This window comes from Epinephelus moara, chromosome 12 (genome assembly GCF_006386435.1).
Source record: "Epinephelus moara isolate mb chromosome 12, YSFRI_EMoa_1.0, whole genome shotgun sequence".
Taxonomy (NCBI): Eukaryota; Metazoa; Chordata; class Actinopteri; order Perciformes; family Serranidae; genus Epinephelus; species Epinephelus moara.
Genome location: NC_065517.1, coordinates 20,362,477 through 20,390,362, shown reverse-complemented (window position 1 = coordinate 20,390,362; position 27,886 = coordinate 20,362,477). Strand labels below are relative to the sequence as shown.

The window sequence follows — 27,886 nt, the reverse complement described above, 5'->3', positions numbered from 1 at the left end:
GTTCTCAGATGTGAAACACCTCTGCATGACTGTCCGCCGCTTCCCTGTCATCGTGTGAAGACACGCCGCATATGTGCTCCAATGTCTCCGGAACATAGACTCGCTGCAAGGTAAGACTTATCCAGAAAAACGCTTCTTGTCTTTTTTTTTGGTGCTTTTTTTTTTTCTTGAGACATTTTCTGTGGAACTGTTACTGCCTTGTGTGTGTGTGAATTTAACAGGTAGATGAGAAGTTAGCACAGCAGATTAGGTAATTGGTATTCCGTGCAATAGATAGAGATAGATCATTGTCGGATACGACAAAATGCATGTCTTCAGTTTTGGAGGAAAAGCACCTCTTCTCCCCCTCAATCGCAGCGGTCCGTGCAGGTGTGTGTGTGTGTGTGTTCATATGTATGTGTGTGTAACAGAATCCAGCAGGGTGGGAGGGACTGCTCCTCAACCAGGCTTCTCGATGGGCAACAAGGGGATTTTCATCTTGACAATGTGGCCAAACAGCTTTCCATCGATCTTCTTTCGGCCACTAGCGTCGGCACAATCCCTGGCTTCAAAATAACTGACAGGCTGCCTTCTTTATTGGTACCAGTAGTTAATCATTATGTAATCATTTTTATCGGTTCTGTTCGGCTGCAGAGAGGCAGAGAAAATGCTCTTCCTGTCAATGTATGTGCCTGTCTTCATGCGTTATTAGTCATAGATGGAGGGAATTCAAAATGAGGAGAGGGAACAAAGGGGGAGATAAGGATAACGGCAGCAGGTAGATGGGGACAGGAGGATGATTCGGGAGGGGGGCTGTAGGAGAACTTACTCCATCACTCTGTGATTTTGGAAACCTGCTATCCAACAGCTGAACAGTACAATCTCTCTGAATCCCTCAATCTCTCAATCACAGGTTGGGTCTGAAGCCCCAAAGCCTGAACCTGTAAGTGACCTAATGAGGGTTCATCACTTTCACCTCACACACACACACACACACACACACACACACACGCACACACACACACACACACACACACACACACACCCTTCTTATTGCTATACTAAGATATGGAGACTAGCTGGTGCTGCAGCGATATCCAAATCCTGCATTCCGCTGTTTGACAGGGCTTCAGGGCTTTTATATGTATGTGTGTGTGTGTGTGTGTGTGTGCTGAAACCTTTGACAGTGTATTGCGCTCCATTTAGCTCCCGGATTTCTTTGCCCAGAAAAATCACAAATGTGTTGGTTATGTACGACCTGAAATAAGAGAGAAGAAAAAACATCACCATGAACCTGTTTTGCTGTAGAAAACATCGTATGAACATTCAGACTCATTCATGTTTGCATACAGATCAGATAGCACACCAGGTTCTTTTTTTCACTGTACTGTGATATGCAGCAGAGGGTTGACAGATGCTCTTTATCACTTGAAGCATTAATCCTTGTGTCCTGACACATGCAGGCACACACGCAGACTGTGCATACAGCATTTGCCCTTGCAACATGCTCCATCTCCTAATACACTGTACAAACAGTGAGCTAAAGGCACACCTACATGCATGCGTACAGGCACACTCGGACAGCTGTGTGGAATTAATCAAGCATCTTTCGTGTGTAGTAAGGTGACTGAGGTGGTCATTTGTCATGTGTGGCATTAGGATGCAGAGGGGGATCTCAGGGGAGAAGAGTCTGAGCTCCTCGCGTCTCCCAGGCGGCTTTTTACTGCTCTGATTCTCCAGCAGATACACTGGCATCCTGAAACGCCTCATTTAGCCCGTTCCCAGCGAAAAGCTTGCAGCCCCCAACAAGAATAAAGCGTGGAAAGCCCGCCAGCAGCCCCTAGAGGCTTCAGTGTTTATTACATACAACAATACGGAAATGTCGGCAAAACGGACAACATACTGAATGACTAATTTTGCTGGAGGCTCACTGCTACGATGGCTAAATGAATAGATCATGATTTTGGGAAATATGCTTGTTCGCTTTCTTGCCAGGAGTTAGACACCACTCTCCTGTCTGTACAGTAAATGTGTAGGTGAAGCCAGAAGCCAGTTAGCTTAGCTTAGCATAAAGGCTGGAACTGAAATGTAAAACAATTTGACCATTTACATGGGGGTTATATGCCAGACTATTTCTTGTTAGGACCAGTAACTCCCAGGAGTACCTGTTGCCTGGCAACACTTTGGTTTTTGTACAGTTCAGGCCCACCGTCAGGGGGGGTCAAAGGGTACAGATGACCCGGGCCCAAGGCCCAGGGGAAACCCATATAGAGACCCTTAAATGGGATCAAGTACAACATTTTACCTTGTGACTAAGAACACATTTTAACTTGTAAGGTGATACCCCACCCGCTGTGGTATTGTGAAATTGGTAAGGTCAAGTTTTGACCGAGTGGCATGACAGGTGAGGCTCAAAGTGGCGAGGAGGAGCTGCAGATTAACAACTTTAACGAGACAGAAGCTTTTTCCTTGCGTTTTTGCTTTGCTTTTGCGTTGCCATGTGCCTCGCATTTCTGCCCTCTAAGCACCTGGTGTTTTTGCCAAATCGCTCTGAGCTCCTCGAGTTAAACAAACTTCAACTCAGAGCGGAAAAACTCTCTGTTCACAAGTTCACAGTTGGTAAACAATGCAGGTGAAACTGGTGGTGGCGGTTGCTGGATACCCAGAGCTATACGGCCCGATGATAGAAAGCAGGTTGTCAAACTGCCCCTGAGTAATCCTAAAATATGCCTGGAAACAGCCATCATGGAGGAGAAGCTCCTGGACCAACTGGTGGTACTCCCCGTGATCCACCCTCTTTTTTAGGGTCTCATGTACCCACACAGATCTCTGTTTTCCTGTGACCAACAAACTATTTACTGACAGCCTCTCACCCTCAACCAGAGCTACAGCAAGTACCCTCTGCCTCTACTAACCATGTCATGCTATCTTGCTGGGAGGGGGTCGATTTAATGCTCCAAAGTAAGGCTAGCTTTGGCGTGAGAAAAGTGGCCATTTTCAAAATGGTGTATAAATGTATTTTTGCATACTGGGGTCCCTTAAAAGTCTTGGAATTGCATTCATTAAGGCATGGTGATGCTAAAGAAGGTGTGGATGAAGGCCCCAATTTAGAAAATGTTGTGTCCTTGGCCATGATTCCTAAGGCTAGCCTGGTAAGCAAATGATATAATGTGTTAATCAGGGAGATATAGAGTTGTTGGTAGGCAGATGTTATCCCCTTTGAACAAAGCTAGGCTAGCTGTTTCCTCTGTTTTTAGTCTTAATGCTAGGCTTAGCTAATTTCCAAAGATGTCTAAAAGGGTTTATCTTCTTGGGAGCAAGAATGTGTTCACCAAATTTCACAGGAACCTGCCTACACTATGATATATCCTAAATTGAGAACAGCAGAGGAAGAAATTGGTCAGAAACACTGAGATTCATCGTCTGCAGCCCGTTCATATCTAAAGTCATTTTAAGGAAGTTTAGCAAGAACATTTGGAACTACTTTGCAGTGTTCTGTAAAATCTTGAGTGAGTCGTTCTCAAAGGAGAACCAAGAACATCTAAATCACATTTGGCAATCTGGCCAGTAGTTGTTAAGATCTGGACCAAATAGCTGGACAGGTGGACAGACGGATGGTCCGAACAACAGATGGGACTGATCGAATATTGTTAGAACTCCTTTTAACATCCCCCTTCATTGCTGACACTTGGCAGTGGATTTGATGACGGTTCAGTTTGGTTAACAGAGTGTTGAAATATCCTCTGCATGCTGGAGATTATTTTAGATGTCATGTTCAAGATCTCTGTAAGACACCACAGTTTGCTTTTTGTGTCCTATTTTGCAAGTGAGCGATCAGTCATTTGACACAGTTTATAAAACCGCTAATTTGTTTATAGACCCTCTTCTTTTGACTCACACAGAGTGTTTGTTTTTAGGATTAAAGCTGCAGTACATCTGGCTGTTGATGGAATCTTTTCTCTTTGTTTTGCTGCAGGGGTTTGGAGGTCAGGATGGAATGATTAACCAGCCATTAAGTGACGAGCTGATTCATTGCTGGGTGCAGAGCAGGACAACAGTAGAAATACCAGTGAGTTCTGTGATATTTGAAGTGATAAACCACAGAATAATTTTTTAAGATAGCTTTTATGTTGTCTTATCCATGGAGTTAAACACCTGACAGTCAAATTCTCAGTGCTAGAACGAAGCTCTGTTTTCTGTTCGCTTTCACTGTCCCTTCATTCATGGTGGTGATGACGGCACATGGTAACCACAGAACCCAGTATTAAAACTGCAAACATAAAACATTTAATGTTTGGCAGTTTATTGCATCAGTCTGTCTACAGAGCTGCACAACACCGCTCGTCTCCCCTCAGACTTTTTCTTGATTTCAACGAAGGAAATAAATCAGTGACAGTTTTTTTCTTGGTAACAGTGTCGGTGACAACCACCTCAGGGAGTGACGCTTTCCTGAGATCCAGCAATTAACTTGCATTTTAATGATTCAGGATTTGGCTTCTTTTAGCAGCTTACCTATTTAGATCTCAAAGTGTTACTACTTCACATCTTCTCTCTCACTTGTCACTCTCTTGCATCTGTCTAGTTACACCTTGGTATTTTCTCCTGCTTCATGTCATAGGTTCTCAACTGTCTTTCAGCCGACGACCCCTTCCAAGACAGATTATACCCAAATTATGTAATGTAGCCTATTTTTACACTTCTATACACTTCTATATACTCTACCAACACAAGAAAAATGTGGTAAAAAGTTAATAGACATGTGTTAAAAATATCTACACTATCTCAACACAGAATACCTATAAGAAAATGAAACTGACATCAATTAAATTGGCTGCAAGTACCATTGTACCTGAACAAAATATCAAAGGTAAATGAAGTCGACTCCACTACACACACATATCAAGAGAGGGTGTTTCACTCTTAGTGCATTTAAGTTTAACAAGACATGAATTGTGGTTATTTTAAATAATAATATAAAACATTATATCATGATAATTTAAATAAATTAATCTTAATGTTTCAGACCCCACTTTGATAATCACTGCTGTAGACTTTTGTTGCAAGATTGTTTCAGATAAAAAAAAAAATGTTTGTTTGTTTGTTTCTGGGGTAAAACATTATTTTAAAGGATTTATATATATGAAATAGATCTGATTTATAAAATATTTTAATCTACTTTCGGGTTTTTTTTTTTACTTCTAAACTTGCCCAGTGCCAGAAAACACCCACATCCCAGACAAAAATTCACAACATCAAACTATTAAAAGCCTTTGAAATCTTAAACCAACATCATGTACTGATAACACTGGTGTAAGAGTACTGGTATAATCATCTTTGTTTTATAATACATTTTTTATGAAAATGTTGGCCCTTTAAAGAAGTGTCCCAGATTTTTGTCAACTCCATTGGATTTCTCCAAAAACATCATTTAATCAAGCATAAAAGGAGTCAGCTATATCTCAGGACTTGTGTCTAATTTTCTGGTTTCCAAAAAGGCCATTATGCTGCTCAAGTACTTTTTGATAAATTCATTAAATAATACTGCTACCCAGTGTGGCTCAACCAGAACTGTAGCCCTTCTAAATCAAAACTAAACATGAATTATGATTTAAAAATTTGTATTCTGATTAGCATTTAGACAACTCCTAGTAGGTCTAAAAAAATAAAATGGCTCCTCACTACGACTGCTGCAAAATTAATAAATACTGAACTTTATGTCAACTCCGTAAGACGTCAGCTCTGTCAGATCTTACCTCTGTAACCCATTATGTATGCTACTTAAGAAAAAAAAATAAATCTCTGGGAGGTTGGCCCATTACAGTGTTTAACAGTGAAGACTTTGATCTTTTAAAATACATTTTCCCAGCCTAATTGAAGAGCAAAAATCACCCTACCCCCAACGCTCAAGAATGACTGATAAACATCTTTCTGTCTTAGCAGCTGACGCACTTTCAGTTCGAGTTAAAATAAGAACAGAAAATATACAATTGTAGTTCCAGTGTTAATAAGCAGTACATTAATACACACATGTACTTTCCCTCACTGGTAACTGCTGCATATGCTGAGTGAGGCTGCAGCTCATTATTGGTGATTATTTTTATTTCTTTTTCACTTTTCATTACTGACTAATCACCACATTATTTTCTCGAATCATGGCTAATCTTTTGGGCTTTAAAATGTCAGTGTATTGTGAAAAATTTCATCATGTCCTGTTTCTACCAACCAGTGGTCCAAAACACAAGAATATCTTATTCACAGTGATATAAAGCAGCAAGCTCTCACATGTGAGAAGCTGGAACTAAAGAATATTTGGCATTTTTTGCATGAAGAGTTACTGTATCCTATCTTCACTCAGCACTATGTTTCATCTGTTGTATTCTTGTCTACAGTATACCCTTATCCTTTTGCTGCTGCGGTGACCAAAGACTCCCTACGGGAATCATTAAAGTTTCATCTCAGCTCTGTTATCTCAATGTTTCTTGGGCACCTGATGTTCAGTCGTGTGGCAAAAATGAAGTGAAGCTGGATGGAAATAACCAGAATCCTGGTTCCCAGTTTTAATCCCTCCTAGTGGTGCTTGGTACAATACCATGTTAGGTAGCGAGAGGAGCTGTGTGGGTGTGTGAGTGAGTGGAAGAGTGAATATGAGTTTGAATATAGAGAGCATTTAGAGGAGTGAGCTGGGTATTGGCAGCAGAAAGCACGATTGATACAATTTGTTGTTTTGTACTAAGAACATGTGGAAACACTTCATGTTTGACCTGAGTAGATAACTGTGGGTTACATAAGTTGCACAAGATTTAGCTGAATGTGTTGGATATGTAAGACTTGGAAATGGGTTTGAGTATTGACCACATGATGTTGGTAAGTCAGAAAAGCAGTGATAGCATGAATGCTTGCTACCACTACTATTTGTAAGTGAGTGCTGTTTAGTGTCAACCTTGAATTTCTCTCTGCAATGTTAATTTCATGGCACTGGAAAGATTTTCTTTTCATAAAACTAGGCTGTTTATGCAGTAGAAAGATGCAAAATCATTTGAAATTGGTGCTACATGAGCAGAGAAAGTGTAAAAAAAAAAGGCTGTGGCATTTACTTTGGATCAAGAGGTAGAAAACCTACAACTACCAGAATGCACAGCACCGCTGGTAACAAACAATCTCATATTACAGTTTCAAAGTAAGCTAAATCACGTTTCTGAAAACATTTGAGGACAGAAATAGGCAACACGGTAACAGAATCTTGGTTTATATTTGATCAGCACTGCTTAGTTCTACCGTTTGATCTCAGTTTTACAATACAGGAAACAGTATGGCACCCGCTTGTGATTCACAAACTCTCACTATAACAGCTAAACAGGGCACTAAAACATGTTTCTGAAAACATTTGAGGTGAGAAACAGGCAACACAATAACATAATCTTGGTTTATATTTGATCAGCACTGTTTAGTTTTACCATTTGATCTCAGTTTATTTTTTCAACCTCAATTTTTACACTACAGGAAACAGTATGGCACCCGCTTCTGATTCACAAACTCTCGCTATTACAGCTAAACAGGGCACTAAAATATGTTTCTGAAAACAATTTAGGCAACAAAGTAACATAATCGTGGCCAATATTTGATTTGGTTTTACCATTTGATGGGATTTTGGTCCGAGTTTGAGAGAGAGAAGAAGAGGTCTGCCTCTTGATCTACTACTATACTCTTTGTGTCCATGGTGGCAGCATGGGTGGTGGGCAATACAAAAATGTGTAAGTACAGTCTGTAGTTCGAGCAACAGCCCAAGAGATTGCGAAACTCTGCCAGATAAGTTTTGCTGGGAGGTGAGCAGGTAGATCTGGGCCCTGGTAAGATGGAGGGACGTTTTCCACAGCTCATTTAGATTACCCACCTTGTTATGATACAAGGCTGGGTGAAAATTGGCAAAGTACCCTTTTAAATATCAGTCTGAAACAACCTCAGTGAAAGGCTTCTCTGCACTTCACTCTCATCTCGGAGTAAATGACCTACACTCTCAAGTTTGTAGCTCAGTGGGATTTTGAGGCAGCATCAACAGCAAATTCTTAGAAGTTCAGTGGGTTCGTTTTAATTAAATATTCTGCTTCTGCATATTTTTTGAGCATGAAGGCTTTGGACTTGAGGATAGGGTAATCAGAAGTATCAGGTTATTGATACATATCGATTCTGCTGGTTTCAATGCTCCTTTTCCGCAGTATCGATACACTGGTAGCAACTGTGCTTTCTCGCTCTTTATTATTGTTAATGATTACTACAGTCACTCTGCTCTTCTAACCATGAAAAGACAAGTCATCGTTGTCATGTTAGAGCCTTGTTATATTTATCTTTTATTATAATATGGAATGTTATTCCTTCAATGTCAGTTTTTTTTGTATCAAAAAAGGTATTGAATATGAATATTGTTCAAGTTATTGTATTGAAGTTAGAAATTCCAGTATTGTGACAACACTGCTCAAAAATGATTTACACTTTCCATGTCAGCCGTCAGTTACTGTACAAAATCCAGGAGGTAAAATGGTAACTGTGAGGCGTTTGAAGGAAAATCGATGATGGGCAAGGATGAGACTGACTCGGATCATACAATCTGCATTGATCAGCCTGAGGAGAGAATCTCTTGTTGAAGCTAGTTGGAGTGTATCGACTACTTTGAGCATGAGGAAACCCCTCATCCAGGTGTGTGTGTGTTTGTGTGTTTTTGGGTGAAAAAGCTGTTGCAATTAATAATGGAATCAACCGCCTGCTGTGTGGTGTGGTTCGGCTTCCCTAATGAGGACTGGATTCATCCTCAGTCTCTGACAGAACGCCGAGTGGGATATGCTGCTCTCCAGCCTGTTTCCATGGAGATACTCAGGAGCTGTAGCGTTCCCCCCCCTCCCACCACCCCCTTTTCTGCTGTACATTTCTACCAAACAGTGCTGCTTCATGAGAGGGATCTGGGCCAGGGTGTGCATGTGTGTATGTGTGGGATATAACGGTGTGAAAACGGGCGCACAAACACGTAACGCGCCATTGACGGATATGCTTATGCTATTGTGGTAGTATTAAGCTCTACAGCAGTGAACGTGCAAGTGTGTGTTGCAGCTCATCATCTCCAGGAGTGTGATTGTACAGTGTGTTAGTGTGTGTTGTACTCCCTCTCCTGGTGTGTCATGCCAGTAGTAGCTGCTAATTTTGAAGCTCTGCTGTAGCGAATGTCCAAGTGTGAACGTGTTCGTGTATGTCGTGGTGTGTTACCGAGGCTGAATGGTGAGTGGTCACTGACGGAGTGTGTGCATGTTGGGTACGTGAGATAGTGAGTCAGAGTGACAGAGAGAGTGAGAGTGGAGAGTGAGATCATGATGGGCTGGGAAGAGAGAGACGGAGAAACAGAAGGTGAAAAGACGTGATCAAATGAAACGAAGGCTGAACGATGTAATCTCATTGAAAAAAATCCCTGCAGCATTCTGTGCGCCACATGTGTGCTGTTTTATGTGTGTAGTTACTGTAAAGGTATCCCTCAAGGACTGTAAAGCCAGAAACTCCTGCTCTTGCTTACAAGGTGACAAAGGTGACAGTGATTCCTGGCCAGACAAAGAGGCCACCATGGGGACGGAGCGTGTCGAAAATAGCTGTGAAAAGGATCTTTCTGTCTTGGCAGAATGATGCAGTGCAGACCTGCACAGAGAGTCCCTGCTGTATAGAGGCCAGGGCAATCCCTGTAGCAACTAGGATTTCTAATCCTGAAGCTCTGCCCTGTCAATATGCAGCGTGCATCTGTTTGAAGGGTAGATCCGCCCTTTGATTCATCGACCGTATCTGGTAGTTTTTTGGGTGTTGCTGCCTGGTTCTGTCAGAGGTGCATGGTAATTAAGATACGGCCTGTGTAAACTTTTCAGATGAACCTTAAATTGGTTCAAACAGCTGCTACCCAAAGATATTCATGTTACTACCGCAGAAGACTGAGAAAACCTCACATTCTCACACAGCGGAAGCTGGAGCCGGTGAAGCTTTGGCATTTTGTCTTCAAAGAATAAATCAAATCACGATTGATGCTGATTAATTTTGTCACTTGACTAATTAATTTGGTGAAATTTGAATTGATTTGAATTTGATGGAGGGTTGCAGCTCCATATGTGAGCAAACAGTTGTTCATTTATGTGGATTATGTGGAGCCGTGCTTGTGGACACCTGATGAATATGTCCAATATTTGCTATCTTTTAGCTCTGTTTTTGGTCCCTACCATCTCCTGCGGGAAATACCTGTCTCTATAGTTGCTAAATGCTGCATTAAATTAACCAGCTAGTCATTAACTGTGTCTGTCTGCTGTTTGATGGGCGTTTGGAGTTTTTTTCTGAAAACAACTGCCTGCTGCAGCCAAAAATGATGCTCAAATACCGCTTTCGACAGTCATGGCTTGGCTTGGGCCATCAGCTCAGCACAGCAGGGATTTACATTTTGATAACAACAGGGCTACCTTCTTGAAGGTGTGTCTTAAACTGGTTTGTCTTCAGTAATGACGTTTAAAAGCAGAGTGCTGATCCATGGCTAAAGTCCCTCATGAATTTGTTTTGTATAAACTTTTATTGTGAAGCACAAAAATATGGAAATGTGAAGTTTTGCGAGCAACAACTTTACACAACTTCTAATATGGTGGGTAGCGAACAAGTAAAACAGTAAAATAAAGCAGATATCTAAAGTAAAAACAGGACGTGGGAGAGAAAGTAAACTCCACCACTACCCACTTGAGGGCGGGCAGCCCCGCTTTTGGACCTACTCCTGAGAAGGTCCATCTCCATCGCAGCTTAGTGTGGCATGGTGCGTCTAAACTGACTGGAAACAAAAATCGGCGCAGCATGACTTGACTCGGTGCAGCCAAGAGTGCCAATGTATAAGAGTGAATCAAAACGTAAAGTTGTTGGCTCTGCACAACTAAGGAGAGCTGCAGATTCAGGTGACAACTTTACAAGCGACCTCTTTCTGATACATAAATACAAAAAAAAGAAAAAACTATAGCAGCTTTATAAGGATAAAATATAAAGCTTTGTGCTCACCTATATACTCAGAAAAATTGACAGTTTGGTTGGTGGCCAGTTTTAAGTTGTTTTAGGTGGCAGCAAAACACATTTTAGCCACTTGAAAAAGTCCCACCTCCAAAATTCTATAACAGTTTAAGTATATGCTATAGTGAGAGTATTTCACTGCTTTACCTTTCTGTCAGACAGCTTGTTCCGAGGTAGCCAACACGGTTTCATTGCCCCATCTATGATCTCAATTCTTGAATCAGAACAAACCCTTTCAAACACCAAAGTCACACAATAACGCAAACAAAATAACTGATGAAGGCAGCCATAGACCAGCAGAACTTATGTTCAAAGATGATAAATTACTGTTTTTGTCAATGGAACTGGCCTTGAAGAGAGCGATATAACGGCTTCAGTTCCTCGTCCAGAATCGCTGTCTGACGGTGAGTTAAAGCACTGAAAATATTCTCAATATACCATACACTTAAAGTGATATTGATTTTTTCGGTGGAACTTTTATTTAGGTGGCTAAAATAGGTTTTGTTGCTGACCCATTGCTTCACTTCCGTGTCGGACTCCAGCCTGCTTCAACAAACTGGAGGCGTGCCAACTGGCATCTACTGTGTGTAACACACTGAATATGGAGGAGTACCTCAAATAACCCCACCTCAAAAGATCTGAACTATCTCCTTAAGATCTCAGTATATCTGAATCCTGGATATGGCCGTGCCTACAGTATTCAAGCATCAAGAAACAAATAAAATGGATACATGAAGCAAATATGTTCTTGAATTAATCTTTGATTTTACATTTGAAATTCATACCAGAGGAATAAAAAAAAATCTGAATCAGCTTTATCGACCCATGTACTTTTAATCGGAATGCCATCAGGCGTGAAATTGATTTGAGTGTGTATGTGTGTTCTGTCTGGCAGCATCCATAGTGAACATCTCCATAGCTGATAATAGAATGTGCTGTGTGCAGGGTTAGCCTGTAGAGAAGCTGGGTGGTAGCAGTCATCTCAGTCTATCGCACTCTTGGGAGCGCTTATAGGATCAGTATGAGTCGGAGCAGGAGAGAAGCTGTGTGTGTGTGTTTTATGTGTGTGTGTGTGTCTGTGTGTGTGTGTGTGTGGACACTAAGGTTAACATTACCACATGGGCTTGATCCTTTGCNGGGTGCACCACTTAGCTGGTTTACTCAGCTGGAAGCTCAGACGCTCTGTTTGTGTATCATGTACATGAACATGTGAGCACACATGCACAGCATCAGAAAAAGTCTTCTTCAGAAAAGCACTTCACAGGTGTTCAGTCAAAACACCTGTGAAGTGCCGGTGTTTGTAAAGAAGAAACAACTGCTTTGACATTCACTTTCATCCAAAAAGCTGTAATTTGTCGTCCAACCTTCATCACGTCCGTGATAAAGTGGAGCTTCCTTCCAGGCTGCTGTCCTGCATTCACAGTTGGAACAGAACAGCCCTGCATTAACAGTGTTTTTAACTTCTTTTATATTTGATTTCAAACAAAAACTGACTTCCACTCTTCGACCATTCTTTCAACTGTTAAATCACTTTGGCAAATCCCTAACTAGCCTCTAATCAGGAGGCTCTGCCCACTTGGAAACAGCCTATGTAAGAGGTTTTTACTTGACTCCAGCAGGCTGCTGGCATACAGCACCCTCAGCCTGGCCTCAACAGCAAACCCTTGGCTCGTCAGCACAACTTGAGCAAGGAAGTGGAATATCAGTAATATTCCGCTTGATAGGGATCCATCAAGAATCTCATGGATAGTCTTGACTTCACTTTTGAGTCAATTTAGCAGTTAATTTTTGAATCGTAGTTAACCAGCAGAAAACAATTTGAATAAATACAGAACTGACTGGTTTCTCTGTGTAATGTTTGCTGCTCTGATGAGATGGGGTAAAATGGACTTTACAGCAATGTGCTGTATTTTCTGAAGTGCTCAAACTAAGCACAGTTTTCCCAAAAGTGCGCTGGCACATCACTGAAATCCAGCTGTTCAGTTTGAGGCCTTTTAGCAGCCTCAGCGTTCGTTAATCGTTTTAATTGCGTGGGATTAGATAGATCTGTTCGTCACCACAGAAACACAAGAGGCTTAAAGATTGTGGCCTGTGCTCCGATGTGTCACGGCACACAGAGGTGAGAACAGTGACAACACAGTCTGGTGTCCCGCTGGTGGTGACAGTTTAATTCAAAACTAATTATGGAAAATTCTGGAGCTTGTCTTGGTTTTCTCAGTGGAGTCTGCATGAGGTATAAAGTGTTGACATACACCTTTCAGTGGCTGGGATCAGACTGTAGAACAATCTCTATTGACCAGATTTTAAAATTTACATTTTAGAGGTGGTAGAGATTGTCAGCAAGATCTGTGACGGCATGATGTAGTTCTTTTACCTCCACTGTACCAAGAGTCACTGCACAGAGTTAAGCTATATGTGTAGCTGACCAGACTCAGTCAACTCAAAAGTGGAATAAGATCCTTTTCTGTAAAATAAAACAGAGACTTGAACTCTTTTTCTCTAAGGTAACAAAGCAACCACCAGAGGGCAACTTCACCACTCCCCTTGTCAAATCTTACAAAATAAAATCTCACATAATCCAGAGGAAAGAGTATAGACAAAGTCATAGAGAGCATTGGTCTGTCTACAGGGCTTTTAGATTGACCACTTTAAAGACTGGGCATGTGTGTGCTGTGTGTCACGCTGTGTGCCGAGAGGAGGGAGAGATGACTAAAAGCACACACATCCTTTCCAAGTCATTATTTTGTCAGCCCATTAAAAACCAAAAAAAATCAAAGCTCTCTGCTCACTTGAGTCAACACACTATGCATGTTTTGGTGCAGAATACCAATATCCCACACACCCATTCATGATTATTAAGTGGAACACGTCAGGTCAAGAAGTGACACATGCAGCCATCCAGTCTGAAAGCATCCAGTTTATTACCTCCTAATATTAATTATAGCAGCTTGGAGACGGACCTTCGATTGGCTGCTGTAGTGGCTCGCGTTTGGCCAGCGCAAACACCAGTCACAGCAGGCTGGTGGCCAGTGGTAGCACCAGTTCTAACTGTGTAACAGCAGCAACAGAAAGTTTGCTTATCCGGCGATGAGTTGGAGCTGTCCAGTCCCCCGGAGATGGGGTTTGTGCTGGCTGGATCTCAGGTTGCTCCAGCCACTGACTGGGGGTTTATCTCTGGAGCTGCTGCCTGGTCTCCTTTTAGCGAGGTGGTCTGTAGCGGCAGGAAGTAAGGAAGAGGACACACTGCAAGTCGCGGCTTTCCTTAACATTAGCTACATAAATGTGAACTTTAAGCTGCAGCTATGAGCCTTTAGCTCCAGTTAGCAGAGGTCTATAGTATGAGCAACTTTTCACTCTAAATACACTTTGCAGATTCTTAAACTTTTTTTGATTTACTCACAGACTCTCTTTTTTTAATAAGTCTGTCTTCTTTTTTTGGGTTGCTTTGCAGTGTGGCCAGTTGTTACAAGTCCAGTACTCTCTATGACATGACCTGTAATTTGCCAAAGTCTCCTGTGGTTGGTTTTCTAAACCCTGAAAACAGAGCCAAGAGGAGGTGCAGAAGTCTAATTCTCCCTCAGTCCTCTTGAGTTACAATATGCTCACAGTTTATTATATGATTTTTGCCAAATGAGGCAAAAATAAAACTGCCTACACCAGCTTTAAGTATGCCCTATTTTCATCAGCCAGATTGATATTGATGCTGATGGACTGGGTATCATCCATGAAGTGACTACTTTAAATACAGCTGTTATTTATTCATTAATTTGTTCATTTTTTTGGTGCCACAGCAATCCCTGGTCTTATGTTTTCTTGCAGTATATAAAGATCATTCAGTTGAGGTATACAGATTTATAGATTTGGGAGAGAGAGCACTGGAATCAGATTCAAATTTGGTATCGGCAAACTGACAGACCTAGGGTCAGAGTCGGTATCAGGAAAGGTAAAGTAGGATCGGTACATCCCTACCATTTAAGAAGAACTCAAGTTTAAATACATATCTCCTAAACTGACAGCATCAAAAAAATATTTTTTTTTCCCGTTTTAAGTGTTTGAAATAAATAAATAAATTCATCACCAATTCTCCAGTAAATCCCATCTAATTTTCAAAAAAAAAAAAAAAAAAAGGCATATAATTTGAACATATTATGCTAAACCTGGAAATATTTTTTTTAACTGGTTGCCAAAATGTGGAACAACCTTTTGGAGATGCTTCCACAACCCTTTAACACACTTTGCAACTGCAACCAATATAGACAAAACGTGCACGTATATACTCCAGGTGATGCTGCAGACTTTGATGACATTTTGTCCAGAGGTGGCGCTACAGTATCACGAGGAATTTATACAACCATACCTCAGTGACTGTGGACCTGACTCACTTAAATCTTATTCAATACCTCCTTTAACAAAGCCCTAACATTCGTAGACAGAATTTGGGTATTGTCAAAAGATCACGGACCTCATCAGCCAATCAGAGTAACATCTGGAGGTTTGCTCAGCCATGGTGAAGGTAGGTGCTCTCTGAGTGCTTTCTAGTAATGAACTGCTCTCCTTGAAGCACAATTAAGGTTCAGTGTGTGTAAACATACTGTACTGATGTCAGATACTCTTACTGTCTATCGGTTATTTTGGTCTACATTTCAAGCTTCAGTTTCTATGGTAGTATCTATTTGTAAAGGGGAAATGAAAATGCTTGAGTAGGAGATCCTAATAAAATTTGATCTGGATCTGTCTTATAAGCTGCTGTTGAATTTTTTTGCATGAAAAAAGCAAGCAGCCCTGTGGAATTACCTTGTGTGCTTTCACTGAAAATCACATTACCAAATAGTTTGTATCTTGTATTTGAAAAAAAAAAATCATTTAGATGAATCACTTAATGCCCTGGAGGCTTCTGATTTGATTTCAGTTCTATCTTATTTGCCTTTGGACCCGCTATTCATTGAGGCCGTTATCCCTGAACAAAACCCTTCACAACAGCAAAGTTACCACCCAGGGCGCTCTGAAACCAGGACAAAGGCTTGCTATTGTGACTGCAGATGGGCATAATAAGAAATATTGCTGTGTGAAATACCCAGTTTGTGCTTGTATAATCTCCCTCAGCAGCATCTTTATTAAAATATTCTGCCGCTGCAGTGTGCTCTTGGTGTATTAAGAAGAAACAGTTTCTGTTGAACGTCAGACTGCTTTGACAAATCACACTGGACTCCAAGAGCCATACTGCTGCTTGTGTGCAGCAACACACATCTGATGGAAACACATCAGCAGGACGTCAAAAAACCTTGCAAGAAATAAAAGAAGTCAAGTCGCTTATAACTTTTTATTAAATGTAAATAGGGAAATTGTGTCCATAATCTGAACGTTTCTATTTAGGAGAGTAGTGTTTCGGCTTATAAAGGATATGATGAGTTTACAGGCTATTCTCGAGTCATCGATGAATAATTGACATTACAAACAAACAAAAAATCAGCAAGAGATAAAAAGGGGATTTAAATGGATTTGAATACCTGATTAAACTCCACAAGCAGGGAATTAAAAACCTCAACGTCCTGAATGACAACGCATCCTCTCTTTTAGTCACAGGTTCCTACCTGGGAATATGTAGGTAGACTTACTCATACAGTGTTTAAAATACTGATATGTAGCCAGCCGCCATACAGTACCAGGCTGAAACGAAACAGGTACTGTAATGGTCTGTCAGTCACCTGGCTGCAGAATTCAGTCTTTGCAGCACCTAAAGCATGACTGAAGTTTGTATGGTCATGTTGAGGTGCTCACAGCACGTGGTTAAGGTTAGGAGAAGATGGCGATTTTTGTTTAATGTTGCATTAGTCAAAAATAACTTTCGTTATTTCGTAATTGAAGCACTTGTGTTGCCTGAACCTAACCACATTCTAGACTCAGGATGTGGACCTCGATCTCTGGTGTCAACGTACTGGAGCCAGATGCATAAAACACGATGTATATTCACGACTGAAACTGTGTGAACGCACAAATGCCTTAGCATCTTTTCATCAGATTTATAAAGCAGTGTGTACGCCTGGCTCTGTTTTATAAATCTCTACGTACCATTGTGGTGACTTACTTGACTTAAACCCTTTTGCTCCTTGGGGAGCTTAGGTCATTCACAAACTTTCTCCAGCTGGTTCGGTGTTGGGCGATCTTGCCTACTTCCTTCCAGGATGTTCTTGATTCCTTGAGTTCTGCCCCAACAGACCTTCTGAATGTGTTCTTTGGTCTTCCTGGGTTTCTTTTCTCCTGTGGGTTCCAGGATAAGGACTGTCTGGTTGTGTTGGAGGGAGGTTTCCTCAAGGTGTGCCCAATCCAGCCCCTTTTCCTGCGTTTGTCTTGTGCTTCAAGTGGTTCTTGTTGTGTGGTTTGCCAGAGCTCTTCATTTGTTATTGTATTTGGCCTTTATATTCCAAGGATGTGTCTTAATCTGTTTAGAAAGGCTTGCAGTTTGTTGGTGGTGACTTTTGTGGTTCTCCATGTTTATGCCCCATAAAACAAGATGGACTTGACATACAATTGTGGTGCTGGGTGGATATGCACGACCCTCTTCTCTACAACCACAGTTTGCCATTAATGGCTGTAGAAATGCCCTAAAACAAGCATTTGCATCACTCATTAGACCTGCCAATGAGAAATACAGTAGAGGAATGCAATTTCACCGCCTGTGTTGCATCAGCGAGGTTCTCCGATGGTGCCAGAGCAGCCATCAATACGCATGGCTGTGGATCTTTGTAGCATCTGTACCACTAATTCATCACATTTGTGCAAACCATCATCACTGTAAAATCTCAACCATTATGATTATTAAACATCAGAGGGATGATTAACGATTCATTCATAGTGCTCATGTTGAAACTGGTTTTATAAAGTGCTTCAGAGGATAAAAATAAACAACCACTAAGAGGAAGGTGAATGTAAATAAAAATGCTGATGAAACTATTTACTTATAAATAATTTAAAATCAACTTTATAAATACGCCTTTGACAATATTTTACACTGTGTTGTCTGCAAAAAACACAATCAGTTAAATTGGCAAACAACCTAAAAACAATGTTGCCTGCCTCTCAACTTATATTTCAGCATGTCCTTAACGCATCACTTGCAGCTATCTCAGTTAAAACTGTGTCTACGTGCTTCCGACACCTGGAAAAATACTGCCAGGTAACATAATCAAGGCGGTTATTAATTGGGAAAACAAATTAGTGTGACAAAAATGTCTTTTCTACTGTAAAATTAAATTTCCAGGGTGAGAGACATTCATATAATCAAAAGGCCTCAGGGCATAAGGTGGCGTTCAAGTAAAGAAATGTGAAAACACTGGATATTATCAAAAATAACGAGGATTTCTCCGACACAGAAATTGAGTTTTAAAGGCTACAAATTTCAGCACCTTGCCAAATAACCACTGAGTCACTAGTATTGATCAATAATCCTATCAGCTCCCATGGATATATTAAGGTCATTTTGTACAATATAGGACAACATATCTTCCTTATTGCCCTTTTAAAAGTTGAGTTTATTAAAACGCCAAAGTGGATGCTGTGAATTGTACAGCAAAATCACATGGCCTGATTAATTAATGTAGTGTAGACTATATATGATTTTTAAACAAAAGGTGAATCACTAACAGCGGCTCAGAAGCACATTGTTATACCTAACAATTATCCGCATTACTGGTTTCAGCAGTGCACAAATATAACTGCAGAGCTCCATGTGGGCTCAAACAATACCCACACATACATGTGCACACAGAGACACACTGATGGGCAGCAGAATGGAGACATCTGGTTCCATCGAGAGGCCAAGGGTGGCTAAAGAAGACATCTTGTGCACACGATAAGACACTTGTTTCAGGAAACTGATTAAGAAGTGAGTAAACAGAGCTAATAGTCATTTGGTGGCATGACAAACTGTATTAGTTATTAGCCTGTTTGATGCATTAAATGTATTATTCATACGGTGTGGTTAGAGGCTGCAAGTAGGAGGAGGAGAGTGTATGGCATCCTGTTTGCTTGCACACAATTTTGCTACAGAACGAGTCCCTTAAACACTGTGTTGCTGTTTTTTTTTTTGAGGATGTTTTTCATATAATTGGATGCTGTTCAGATTTTTGTCTACATTAATGTTGTTTGTGAATGTTGGAGAAAACAGATGAATGTTTTGCACACCTCATTTCTAGGTCAGATTCAAATATGAATATACGAAGCCTGAGATGGTAAAATATGGTAGATTGTGCCTCTAATAACACATGAAAATAACAACAATGTAAATACTACTTCCTGTTTCCGGTTTTACTATTACCTTAAATAGTCAGGGTGTGTACCGTCACCATCAAATCATCCACATTTCGCAAAGTGGATGATTTGAAAATGTCAATCTGAAGTGCATTTAAGTGCATTTTGACTTCCTACCCCATCTGTGGGACTCAGTCTGAAGATCTTTTAAGGGACTGTTTAACCCCAAATCAAAAACATATATTTTTCCTCTCACAGTCTAGATTGTGTTGTTGTGAGTTGCTGAGGGTTGGAGATATTGAGAGAAGACATCTCTCTAATATAATGGAACTAGTACCCTTTTTCCATTGTCAGTCTTGGCCGCACTGTGCCACGCCAAGCCACGCCAAGCCGCACCAGAGATGGACCTTCTCTGGAGTAGGTCCAAAAGCCGGGCCGCCTGCCCTCAAGTGGGTAGCGGTGATGTCTGGCCGACCGCAGCCAACCCCCCATTACTGGCCCCCCCTAAACAAGAGTGTGTGTTGCGAGACTTGACTCACCTCTGTCTGCAGGAGACCGGAGAGAAAGGCGTTTTTAAAAGTCTCTGTGTGTTCAGCTCTCAGTACTTTTGTAGCTTCTGACCGAAACTCTCTGGTTTGGAGTTTAGTTTCTCCACTGTGTCCTGTTTTTAACTTTAGATATCTACTTAATTTTACCGTTTCATGTTGGCTATCCGCCATATTAGAAGTTGTGTAAAGTTGCTGCTCGAAAACACAAGATTTCCTTATTTTGGTACTTCACAATAAAAGTTTTTAAATAACAAAATAATGGGGGACCTTTATTGTGAAGAATCTATAGGAAATAAAAGGTGTTATTACTGAATTGGAGGAAACTTTGTAAGCAGCTCCACTTCAATAAAGGCAAGTCTAATAATACTGCAGGGAGGAACATGAAAGCAGAAACAGCCACAGTAAGATGTTAGATCAAGAGCTGCAGACAGCTCACATCCAACAGGTAAACTTCTTTTATCTGCCCTGCTGGAAAATGTGGAAAAACACATGCAGCAAAAATAAAAGGGAATTTACGCAGTGGATCAGCCCACTGCTTTTAACATCATCACTCAAGACAAGCCATCATCTGTTAAAGACACACCTTCAAGAAGATAGCCCAGTTGTAATGGAAATGCAAATCCCTGCTGTGCTGAGCTGATGGCCCAAACCAAACCAAACCAANTTACGCAGTGGATCAGCCCACTGCTTTTAACATCATCACTCAAGACAAGCCATCATCTGTTAAAGACACATCTTCAAGAAGATAGCCCAGTTGTAATGGAAATGCAAATCCCTGCTGTGCTGAGCTGACGGCCCAAACCAAACCAAGCCAAGCCAAGCCAAGTCAAGTCACCCCATGCAGAAGGACACCATTAATGTATACATCTCACGTTGCCACAGGCACAAGCCTCATGTCCATGGGTAGATGCACACTTTCTTCTGTGCTGTGATATGGTTGGTGGGTGTAATCCCTTTAAAAATAGATCACAAATTCCCTTAAACCATAGACCGCGGAACCGGGGGGGCCAGGGGGGCCATGGCCCGGGTAACTTTTGTACTCTGACATAGAGGGCTGCATTGAGACCCGGCGGGACCCAACGCAAATAGTAATAGTCATTTTGATCCACACTCCACCAGTTGGTGGCGGTAATGGGCCAATTCGCTGTTTGCCAACCGCCATTAAACAGTAGAAGAAGAAGAAAAAGAAGAAGAAGAAGAAGAAGAAGATGTAGCCTAGCGACAGGATGTCAACACAGGAACTTGGTGCACATGCATGAGCGTTTCCACTCCATATTTATTCATAAATGGACGAATAGGCTATGCCCTGAACCAGCTTTCATACCAATTTGCCGCTTGGTTCCGGGCAGTAATGGTCAGAAATTCAGCGGTGCGGGAAGGAGCGTGATGAAGAAAACAGTCCCGCGCAGGGCTCTACTCTGACAAACTATTTTATATGAATAAAAGCCTAAGTTGTAGCCTATCTGTGTTTTTACGAGCCAAGTCACCACACACCTTCACTCACTCTCACCAACTGCTGCCGATAAAAAAAACTCCCACTGACTGCTGCATATTGATTTGATAGCTATTAGTGTGCCTATCACGTGCATTGTTTATCAATACGTCATGCATGAGCGTCGCGAGCTAATGGCGGGCACCTGCGCTGGCTGCATCTGGGAAAATGAAGAGACAGAAGTCGATATCTGATTTTCTTCAAGTAAACAGAAAAACAAAATGATCAAATTACTCCAGCTTCCACTGTGGCCTCATCTGTGCGTTTATGTATAAATAGGCTTGGCCTGTTGTGTGTGAATGTTAGAGTGGGATCAGAGGGGTTAATCTGAGCAAGCATGTGTTCGTGTTCATGCGTGTACTGTAGATGTGACTGTGTGGCGTCGGAATAAAAAAAAGTGCTCTGCAACGTTATTTAATACATCAGTAATATTGTCTGTTTCAATGCATATGCCCCCCCACCCCCTCTGCGTGACTTGAAATTATGGCCCCCCCTTGTTCAGATGTGTTCCGCGGTCCATGCCTTAAACAACTGGGCACTATTGTTTTTAGCAATGATTACTCAAAGTGCAGTAAATGGTGCTTTTTTTGGGGACTGTTTTCAACTGTGGACTGATACATGTGTCATTTTCTTTTGAGCATTCAAGGTAGCAGAATTGTGTTCGTGGAATAAGGTTAAAACAAAATACAGCGGCCAAGTTCATGGTGATGAAGCATCAAATCACCAGGGCAACAGTTTGGCCCATTTATGGGTTTTTAGTTGCTTTTGGGCAACAGTGAAGTCTATGGCGCAAAGGAATGAGCCATAATAGAACAGGACTTCACAGGCAGTACTTGTAATTTGTTACATTACAATACACTTGGTTGCAAAAATGCAGTATCACTGGTCTTATGCTTTAGGGCAGTGAATAAGAGTTTTACAGCCACGTAGTGCAAAAATAGCTGTTATATATCTGGAGAGGGTTGACAGGATGTTGATCTGCACCACTGACTCAACCATAACACTTTCAGTACTGACACTGCTGGCCCTCAAAACTCACTCCATGGCTTGTACTGTGTTTGGGAATGAAAACCCACTCTACCCAGTTTGGCCAGTATTGTTGCAGTTACTACAGGTCCCCAATAGAGGCCATGAACCATTAACGTAGTACCGTTTTTGTCACCGCTCTGCAAAAGCATGTGATGAATAACATACAATTTCCCGCGTGCTACTTTGTGAAACACGCACACACACACACACACACACACACACACACACAGACGCAAATTTACTCACACACAGACCACAACCCTCTGCCCTGTTCTCCATCCTCCCCTCTTTACATGTGAAGCACCCTTTGCTCTCGCTCAGCGCTCACTAAGCTCAGCTAAGTGTTGCTTTGAGATTAATACATGGGAGGCCCACTCTGCCAGATGATGTAATAATCGTGGCAGTTTGCTGTTGCCTAGATACAGGGAGACAGTAGAGAAAACACTCAGCCAGGTCTCGCTGTCTCTGTCACTAGGACCCCCAGGACCATTGGAGTCAATCAGAACAAGTGTTTCGAGCTCAGGGCTGTTCATTTTCTGAGCCGGTATGTCCATAACAATCAAATAAAAAAGAAATAATCTTAACTTTTTAAAAACGTTATTCTCTGTAAGCATGTGCCTTTATTAACACATCTAACATCTAAAAGCTCAAACACTTAATAACTCCATACACATTCACTGTCTACTCCGTTAGAAAAATGGGATTTATATCATTTTCTTGAACGCACCCTGGGGTGTTGTTGCCTGAGCTTGTTATGCCACGTCTCTATACATAGCATTAGTGCTTTGAAGCTGCGAAATCTTCATTAGCAACAAACTCACTAACCCTTCACACGTCTCCTCCTCTGTATTTCTCTCGCTCTCCTTCAGCCCTTCGCGAGCACAGACGTCCCACAGCTAGGAAGGGAACTCCAATATCCTGCTGAGATGCAGGTCACTGTGTTTGTCTCACTGTATGTGTGTGTGTGTGTGCGTTATGGAGGGAGGCTGTGACTAAGCCTCTGCTTTTGTAATAGTGTTGCATTAAGTGCATCTCCATTCTGTTTTTAGTCCAAACACAGCCAAATATTCAATGCACCCGTTGCTATAGCAATAAAGTCTCCAGCACTGGAAATTTTTGTGCCTTTAAACTGTAAAAAGTTGGTCTGATAGCCTTGTTTTTTAGCATGAAGATGAAGTCTGAAATAGGAGATGGACGACAACAGAAACAAGGCTTGTGGTCTAAGGATGACAAGTATCCCAGCATGCATTTCACATCAACCAGCACAGTGATAGTGGATGATATCAGAATCAAAACTGATGTAGTTTGTGTTTTACCATGTGATTGCCTGGAAACCACAGGTCCGTTACATTTGCACAATACTATGTAGTGCATACTTTGAAACTTAATGTTTCAAACAACACTGGGGTTAATGTGTGGTTATGTTTAGGCACAAAAACCACCAGGTTATGGTTAGATAAAAAATACCTGGTTTCTTATCCCCAGCAGAAAAATCAGCAATATCTCAGTTAAAGATAAATGCCTTCTGTGGCACTATCACTTTTGAAACGCTGATAGGATACTTATGAAATTTCAAATTTGTGCCATATTCATGGTTTGCCAACACATACCATGCCAACATTTTCTTTTGGTGACTGGACTGGTTTCACAGCTGTGTGTTACTGTGTCACCAAACTGTAATTTTGAGGATTTCTTTAGGCAGGAAATTAACAGTTCAGATTTGGAATATGTGGTTTAATTACAAAAATAATGGTACTTCAAAATAAGCTATGATACTTTCAAAAATGTGAGAACCTGCTAGTCAGACTGGACGAGCAAGACAAGGCGTCTGCGTCAATGATCATTCTGGTGGTAATGACTGGCTGGTATCAGGGTTGAACATCTAATATTTGGTTTAGCTTAGGGTTTGTTTTTTATTGTGTAGTCTTACAATAGCACTACCTCTGTGTATTTTTGGCACCCAATATGTACGCAGTGTTGGGAAGGTTACTTCTGAAATGTGATAGGTCACAGATTTCTGCATAATGACTTTTTTAATGTGATTTATTGCAGTTTCATTAACGTAGCTGTTTCCTCAAGTTTGACATTGAGCATTTCAATGTTAACAGCATTTTTAACACCAGTAAACAAGCCTTACGTTGTACAGTAATGTTTGAGCTCTTTTCTAATTTCAGAAGTAAAATACTGTTGAGTTCCCAGCACTGACATATGTTCTTGTCTGACAACATGGCCACCCGCCTTGGCATGGTCGGTTGATCGCAGTCAGCCAATGGCAAACTCCAGTTGTTCAGAGCAGTGGTTACCAAATGGTGGGTCGTGGTCCAAAAGTGGTTTGTGGGTCCATTCTGAATGGACGTAAGCGACTTGTGATTGTGTCAAGTTTGAGCTTTTATTTTGAAGTGCAGTTTCCTGCTGTAGAGTGAGTGACTAACAGACAGCCACTTGACAGAAAGAACAAACTAGCTCGATGACATGGCCAACCGCAAGTATGACGCTGAATATATTAAAGTGTGTGGACCTTGAACTAATGACTAAGGACAAATCTGGATCCTGTGACTGGGATCAGTTGGGAACCACTGGTTGAGAGCAATGCACATTGATTGGATTGTCAGACAACAGGCAGTTTAAATTGAAACAAGAGAACCAATTAAATACAACGCTCACTTGAGCCCTTACTAAATCCTTTCTAGACGTAGACACAGCTCCTTGTGACCCATCCTACCCATGATGGTGTTGCACTCAAATTTGCATTCCTGCATGATGAACAAACGCAAAGCAAAATAATGAACGTTTCATTCTACATATAGGCTTTTTAACCAAAAAGAATAAATTTGAATATAACCTTTTTAATCACAACAATTTTGATAGTATCTGTATTTTAATTATACTTTTTTTTTAATTAACTCTAACAGATTACAATTACATTTATTTTGTAATTTAACTATGTAACTCAGAACTTGACATCTTTAAATAAAAATGAATTAATGTTTAAAAAAGAAGTTTATCTGATGACCACATCTCACAGTCGATCTTTCACTTAAGATTATTGTGTTACACTGTATACCACAACAATTATTCAATTCATCGAAAATCATTTGGCAACATTTGTTGTGCCATTAACAAATCCTCACACCAGAGAACGTTTCTCCCTTTGGGTTTTGGACTTTGTTTGGACAAAACAAGGCATTTGAGGACCTCACTTAGGACTGTGTGATGGACAAGTTCCACTATGTTCTGATGTCTTAGAGACCAAACAATTAATCAAAATATCGAGAAAATTATTGGGAGGTGAATTGATAATGAAAATAATAGTTACAGCCCTACTGTAGTTAAGTTCAACTTGCCAAGTTTTTAACTGCTAAGGACTCCACTTAAACATGTCATACTCTGTATTGTGAAAGGCCTTGACTCTTGGACACCTTCACCCTCACCGTAACTTAGGGGAAACACCTCTGCAGAAAAAAAAAGTCTTTTACAAAAAAACTTAAACCAGCAAATATCTGAATTCCCACAAGCCTGTTCTGACAAAGGACAGCCATCTTCTCTGCTGGGTGAGTAATGATAGGCCATCATCTCACCACCATCTGCTGCTCTGGTGCCAGTGCTCTGCGAGAGACTGGCTGTGACCTTGGGGGGAGGCCGGGCTGGCTAGGCCTGTCTGCATGACATGGACTCTTGCTGCCAGCTGTCCATTAGTTCTGGTGAGACACTGTGATGAGTCAGTGATGCCTTGCCTGTGTTGCATCTACTGTAGATCTGGCTGCTTGATTGGCTATCATGGTGCATTTTGGTTGCTAAAAAAACACTTCAAGTGGTTTCTGCCTCATTAGGCCGTGTGCAGCACAGAGAACAAGTGATGGAGCAGATTAGCTGTGTTGAAAAGGCATGGCAGATGACTCGGTCCGCCCAGTCTCCAGCAGATATTCAAAATTTAGCCATTTCCAATATGACAGAAGTAAAGTCTGACGTTTTTGACACTGTCATGCTAGGAGGAGCTGTGCTGATTTTCAAACTAAAAGTAGAGCCTGTCACACATTCATTTTTCATTTTCCTCACACACCAAGGCCAAAAATCTTCATCACAAACTGCCACCATAGTTGAACAAGTGACACCACAGATGGGTAGCATGAGAGGCTCTGTGTCTCATTGCTACATTTTAAAATCATGAACCTACCCTTCTACTGCCAGCACGGCTCTTACAATGCCACATAACATTGCGCCGACTGATTGATTCATGTCACATTATATTCACACAGGTTTAGCTGAATGGTCACACTCTGCCTCGACACACTGGAGGCATAAATCGAGTCTTGAATGTTATTCAAAGGTGGACAGTTTAGAGGGATATTAACTTACCTAGCTCCCTCGATTAGACCGGTGGGAATTGCGAGCACTGGCAGAACATTACTCCTCCCGGACCGGTCTCTGCAGAAGCCTCTCCCTCCAACCCTGCTCCCATCCTCTTCCTGTGCTTGGCACAAACAATAAAGTCAAGTCACATTTACACAATAGAGGTGAGTAAGGTAGCTAATTACAGCAGAGATGCGACGGAAACAACCGCTGAAAAGGTAATATATCACCAGGAATAATAAAACTGCTCTGACAGTCGCTTCTGCTTGAATTATTAGCCCTTGTTGTGTTGCGATGGTGGTCAGTTAGTCATGGGTGAGCAGTTAAAAGGCCAGTATAGGCAGGGGTGGGCTCGGATTTTGTATTAGCTTCCCCCTCAAATGATAGACGTGGTGTCCTGAGATAGCTGAGTGTCACTGTAAAAGATGGTATTTCATTCATTCATTCATCTTCTAACCGCTTCATCCTCTTGAGGGTCGCGGGGGGGCTGGAGCCTATCCCAGCTGACATTGGGCGAGAGGCAGGGTACACCCTGGACAGGTCGCCAGACTATCGCAGGGCTGACACATAGAGACAGACAACCATTCACGCTCACATTCACACCTACGGACAATTTAGAGTTATCAATTAACCTAGTCCCCAATCTGCATGTCTTTGGACTGTGGGAGGAAGCCGGAGTGCCCGGAGAGAACCCATGCTGACACGGGGAGAACATGCAAACTCCGCACAGAAGGGCTCCCACGCCCGGGATCGAACCGGCAACCCTCTTGCTGTGAGGCGAGAGTGCTAACCACCACACCACCATGCAGCCCCTAAGATGGTATTTGTTTCTCATTAATATTATACATGTGTGGTTGTGTATTCTTGTATAAATGAATGAGCGTAGAGGCCTATGGTTGTGTGTACAGTCTTTGTATATGTGTGACTACAGCTGTTTTTCAACCAAACAGTTCTGGGGACTCCTTGAGAGAAACTTCCCACTGAGGAGCTCCCCCGAGAACTACAGACCACCAAGGGCTTTTCCTCTGCTTGCATTCGTGGTATAGCACTGTCACTTTATTTTGAAATAACAACTTTTTAAAAATGGTGGTGGCTGGTGCTGCATTGGCTCATGTGTTCGGCCAATAATGTATGCTTACATCACTCAAAGTTTATCTTGTGCTAAGAGAGTACAGACTATGAA

The 27,886-nt window shown here is 41.5% G+C and overlaps 1 protein-coding gene across 1 annotated transcript in view; it reads left to right on the top strand.

The window, feature by feature from the left end:
• LOC126398338 (disks large-associated protein 2-like) overlaps nucleotides 1–27,886 on the top strand; it is a 116,201-nt gene continuing 88,315 nt past the window's right edge. Inside the window, exon 1 of the mRNA XM_050057575.1 lies at nucleotides 1–110. The gene's annotated coding sequence lies outside the window, so the exon portion shown is untranslated. The remainder of the gene's footprint in view (nucleotides 111–27,886) is intronic.